General features: G+C 43.9%; 1 protein-coding gene across 3 annotated transcripts in view; it reads right to left on the bottom strand.

Moving 5' to 3' along the window:
- atrnl1b (attractin-like 1b) overlaps positions 1-6,000 on the bottom strand; it is a 152,721-nt gene that overhangs the window by 70,385 nt on the left and 76,336 nt on the right. The gene's annotated exons all lie outside the window — the stretch shown is intronic.

The following is a 6,000-nucleotide window of genomic DNA, read 5'->3' as shown; positions in this document are numbered from 1 at the left end:
GTGTTTGACTTTTAAATTAAGTACTGCCAAGCAAGATCATTTTGGTAATGTCCATGGAGTGCCATCCAGTGTTCAGTGTGTATGCGTGCCTGCGTGCGTTTTGAAATGTGCATGGATTTCCAAATGCCTTAGATGAGCATGAGCATACAGTGTTCTTTCTCTCCTTTCTAGTCTTTGATGGATTCTTCACCCCATCTCTCTCTCTCTCTCTCTCTCACACACACACACACACACACACACACACACACACACACACACACACACACACACACACACACACACAGACACACACACACACACACACAAACACAGCAATCTCTCAACCACTTAACTCTGCTGCAATTGACTTTGAGCTCATTTGCCATCATGTTGCTGTACTCCACCTGACAAAAGGTGCCCATAATAATAGATGTGCACACTAGGGGCTGCGCAACGAATCAAGCTGAAATTGAAATATGAACACGCAAGATATCTACACACCATTAAGATGTTGTTCACTCATTAGTCTGCTTTACACATGAGTCTGCTTTACACATGAGTCTGCTTTACACATGACGCAATTCAAACTAACTTGTTAGAATGTGACAGAGTGTTGAACATTCAGTGCGAGGACGGGCGGATAAGTTAGAGAGTGGAGGAGTGAATGCCACCGAGGAGGAGGTGGTTGTTACTAACAATGTTACAGTCAGTGAGGATGATTCACTCCCTAACTAACAATGTTACAGTCAGTGAGGATGATTCACTCCCTAACTAACAATGTTACAGTCAGTGAGGATGATTCACTCCCTAACTAACAATGTTACAGTCAGTGAGGATGATTCACTCCCTAGAAAAGATTGCAACATCAGTTGTTGGGCAGAGTTTTGGATTCAGGGGGCAAACGTCGTGTTGACAAACTAAATGTCAGACAGGTGCAGAGAGACAACACGAGGAAACAACCGGCTTGTTCCCACGTTTAACAATGCCACTGAGAAATTAATTTAGAATGCGTCGCAAAAAAAGACTGCGCTCCCAAGCAGTAAGAGTGTAACCCCAAGTTCACATTCAACACCTAGTAACGCCTTGTGAAATAGCACTTCACTTTGTTGTCAAATGTACTTTATGATGACATGCTTCGAGGCATTGCTGTTGAAATTTCTTTGAGCTAAGTTTTTTATACATATTTAAATGATATTAGTCATGTGACTACTGTTCTATTTTGCTGCAGTTCTGTTGAGCATTCCAAGCCAGTTAGCCTACAGTAAATACATTTTTGAAATAAGCCTACATGGTTTCACTTTTAATTAGATTACGGGATAATCATCCTAATAGCTGATTTCTAGTGGACCAATGACTGTGCTTGTACCCTCATAACAAGGAAATAGGAGATACTACAGTAACTCATACGCACTTGTGTGTATATATAGCTCTATATACATGCACGTTATTTCAACTAACCAATTAATTTAAATAGTAGAGGTACAGTATTTTTTCCCTCATATTGTATAATTCTAGGGCAGAGACACACACACACACACACACACACACACACACACACACACACACACACACACACACACACACACACAAATAAAGATACATACTAATGGGGTTACTTTAACAATGTTAATTGGCCTGATCAACCAGGCTTTTCAAACTGTAGTTCAGCGGAAGGGTCCATCACATTAGCAGTGGGTTGGGGGGCGGGGGACTGAGATCATTGGGCGAGATGAGCTCTGTCTCTCTCACCGTTAATGGTGAACAGGGAAGGACAGGGCAGGGTGCTCTTTCTCCACGGTACAAAGGACGGAGGACAAACGCCGCCACTGGCTTTTGAACCTTGCAGAGCGTCGCTCCTTGGCTATGTCGCCTGGCATTTTCGCATGGCGAAACACACAAACATCTACTCTGGCAGTGCAATACATAATGCCACTCCACTACACTGTATCTTAATTTAATCTACACCTGCATGCATGCAGTGCACACATCTGAACTCCAGGCCATCCCCTCCCCTGTATCTTAATTTGATCTACACTTGCTTTGGACCTTCGTATGTGCTCGTGCTCGTGCACGCACACACACACACACACACACACACACACAGATTTAACGGACAAAATGCTACTATATGCATCACACGCACCGGCACATACACACCCCCAAACAAAATGAATGTGCTATGAACCTACACACAATGTCCTTCACACATGCATGAGCGTGCACGTACACGTGCATGAGCGTGCACGTACACGTGCACACTCTCAGAGCTAACCCTATTACTTCCAGCACAGGCAGGGGACCTGGAAAATGTATGCATGGCAATGAGCATGGCAATAACAAATCCCCCCTCACCACGTCGTGTGGCTCGTCACTGTAACGCAGCACAGCTCCCATCAATTGTTTTCAAGTACTATTCTATTCTGCACTGATGCACCCTCCGCTTCATTACTGCAGCTATTATTTTGAGCTCTTAATGGTGATGGCGGTGCGTGAGTGCGAGCACGCGAGTACGTGCGTGCGAGTACGTGCGTGCGAGTACGTGCCCGCGAGTACGTGCGCGCGAGTACGTGCCCGCGAGTACGTGCCCGCGAGTACGTGTGCGCGAGTACGTGCCCGTGCGCACAAGTATGTGCATCTGTTGAAAAGGGAGCGTACCCTTGCGGAGGAATCGGCGAAGAGATCTTTGTTTTGAGGGTTATTGCGCGGGTTTACTCCGGCCAGCAGGGGTCAGACAGGACATGATGGCATGTAATGGGATAGCAGAAATTATATTACAAAAAGGTAACCGTAAACAACCCCCACCTCCCCTCCCCCTCTCTCTCTCACCATCTCTCTGTGAACCGCCAAAACACACACACACACACACACACACACACACACAAATCAGATTACATTTGAAAAAAGAAAAGAAAAAGGTAATGACTTGTTGTATTACTCAGACATGTTTGAATGGGGAAAAGCATGTTGAGTGTGAGAGTACACAGACACTTAATATGAGCCATGTGGAGGGCTACCTGCTTGATACGATCTTCCCGAATAATATAAAATTGCTCGGTTATCTTTACATAATAAATATTATGCATTTAACTGGCTACAGGAGACTCAGCTGCGTTCAGTAATTACTAGGGGTGTCACGATACACTCAGTTCACGATACGATACGATACACGATATTGGGTTCACGATAACGATACGATATGATATTTTAACAATATTTTTTTGCAATCGATTTGTAAGTTGAGCGGGCATCCTCCACGCTAATTTGAGTAATTTCACCATTTTCATCCTCCGTGTGTCTGTAACGTCCCTCGTCTGTTCAAACAAAGCAATGAAAAGGAGAGCGAGCATGCAATCAGATGCAGATCAGTGCCACCATGTTCAGCTTCTTTTTCTCGCGATATGAGATTTCATCTCAACGATACATATTGTCACGTTTTGATATCGCGATATCTTGTGACATCCCTACTAGTTACTGTTAATGATTCCTCACAATCATTATTACATTAATAATGTTTTACCAAGCTATCATAGGAAAATATACAGTTAGGTCCATATATATTTGGACATTGGACACAATCTTCATCATTTAGGCGGTACAGCACCACAGTGGACTTGAAATGAAACAATGGAGCTGTGCTTTAACTGCAGACTTCCAGCTTTAATTGGAGGGTATTTACCGTACATACACAACAAGTGCAAGTTTAATGACTTCTCTGTTAATTAACAATTCATCTGTTTCAACATACCGCTAGTGAAACAATATCACATGTGTCACATTTTTGAACATTAAGAGTTTAAAGCGAAACTTCTTAAACTCCCCTTTTTTGGCATTTCAAAAGAGAACAACTGTTAACACGTGTTTATATAGGTGACAACAGAAACATACAACTCTCAATGTTAAATGTTAGCTATTTTCCACATTCATACAAGTGTTGGGGGGGATAAAATACATATATTTTTAGAACCTGGCCTGTGGGCACCCTGGGGTTGGCTCCCCACGGAGCTACCTTTGCTCTAATGGCTTGTATTACTGATTAGCATTTGAAGCTGATAATGAGTAATGAGTTACATTGGGAAAGGTAATGAGTAATGAGTTACATTGGAAAAGTAATGAGTTACATTGGGAAAGGAGGCGCAGGCAGCTCCTCCCTCTAAATGGCTGATGAAGATCAGCCTGCTGGTGACGGGCCTATTCTGATGCTCCACTCTGATTTTGTGGGGTAGAAGATATGAGTCGTTGGCATCATCGGTTAGCCACCTGCTATCCGAGTGCTATCCGAATGCATCGCATTCCATCTGCTGCCAGTGATAAATGTGACATTTCCTCATTAGTGCAAGTCACAATTCTGAGGTTGGCAGAAAGTGTTGACGCTTTGAAGAAGACCCCCCCCAACCACCCACCTTACTCTGGATACTCTTTCTCTCTACTTTTCTTTGTCTCTTTCTGGCTCTCTGATTCTGTTGTGCTCTCCCCTTGTGTGTATCCTCTCTCTAAGGCTTTTTCTTGCATGATGTGAATATAGCCTGGGTGAAGCCAGCCTTCAACATGACATCACAGACTATGCCTGTAACGTACGTTTCGTCTGGCAGCTCGTCTATTCAGAGCCATTTGATGATCTGCCAATCAGAGAGTGCGTCCTTGTCAATGACGTGTAGCGGCTGCGTCAGAGTTAGCATAGCATTAGCCTTCCGTCTCTCGGTCGGAGTTAGCTACTACCAGAGCCGTCTAGATAGAAGAGTCCCGACATCTCCATTCACTCCAATGGACCAGTTTTTTACTCTCAAGAGTTCCAGGAAGTAAGGTCCTGGATTAAGCAGCACTGTCGAGTTGCAGCAAAATAGACAGTTTGTGTTGTACTCTGAAAGGGTTTTTCATCCCTTGAATCAAACTGTACATTATCAGCTTTATTTTAGCATGCAAAAGTAGCGCGAGACCCATTCCTGGCTGTTCATTGGCTAATGAGTCTTGCATTTTGGTCCTCCGCTGACGCCACTCTCTCTCTAGAGGACACTAGCTACTACTATGCAGGCAAATGCGCTCGTGTTGAGGAAAAGGAAAGTATGAAGTGAAAAGAGCTATAAGTGTATGCGAGTCCAGAGGCCTTGATGAAAGCAAAATGGCCGATATTACCGAGATACTGTAGGTTCGACAATGAAGCAAAGGAGCTACGTCCATAAAATGAAGGGAATTAGTGCTGATCTCAACGAGCTACAACAAGTATGTTAACATTTCCAGACGCATTATAATCAACGTTAAAGTCTGGCCCAACAGCAGCTTAATCTAACAGTTAGACTCAACCTTCAGCAATCCATTATCTCCGTGACTGATAGTACATAGAGGTCACGTGGAGGCTGGGTTTACCCAGGCTAATGTGAATATGTTTACTAGATAATGCTTCTGTTTTCATGTACCCTAATGTGCTGCTGCCTTCTTGCAGGAGATAAGTATCCAAGCTATCCTTAGGAAGAAGGGCACAAAATCAATGTTTTGTTTAAGTGGCAATCTGTGAGACATCTTTGGTGCCAAAAAGCGATCACTGTTGTGGTGTTTTTGCTCTGCACTTCACAGTCGGTGTGTCCAGTACTGTGTTGATTTTCCCTTTGGATCTTCTGTTGATGAATCAATATTTTCTTTGTCTGTTCAGCCGCGGTGGCGATCGCTGCTCACGCCAACAAACTAGGTCGTTGAACTACCTAGTTTGTCTTCTGTTTATTCCAAACAAACTGCTGTTGCCACTGCAGCAAACGTTTTGCGAGCGCTGTCAGTGCTTCATTCTCAAATCCATTCTGCTTGCTTATTAAATTCCATAGCACGTCTTCACCGCTACCTTGCACCCAGGCTGATTCTCATCTAGCACGCGCGCACGCACACACACACACACACACACACACACACACACACACACACGAGTGTGCCGCTAACATTAGCTAGTCATAGGCATTGATGTCCAGATGCCAGGTAGCTGAATTAAAGTGGGTCACCACAAAATGTTCAGGAAGTTGTTAGCTTACTGAAAATCAA

Source organism: Poromitra crassiceps (assembly GCF_964638095.1).
Source record: "Poromitra crassiceps genome assembly, chromosome: 4".
Classification (NCBI taxonomy): domain Eukaryota; kingdom Metazoa; phylum Chordata; class Actinopteri; order Beryciformes; family Melamphaidae; genus Poromitra; species Poromitra crassiceps.
Note: the sequence above shows the minus strand (reverse complement) of the source record. Positions and strands in the feature narration are given on the sequence as shown.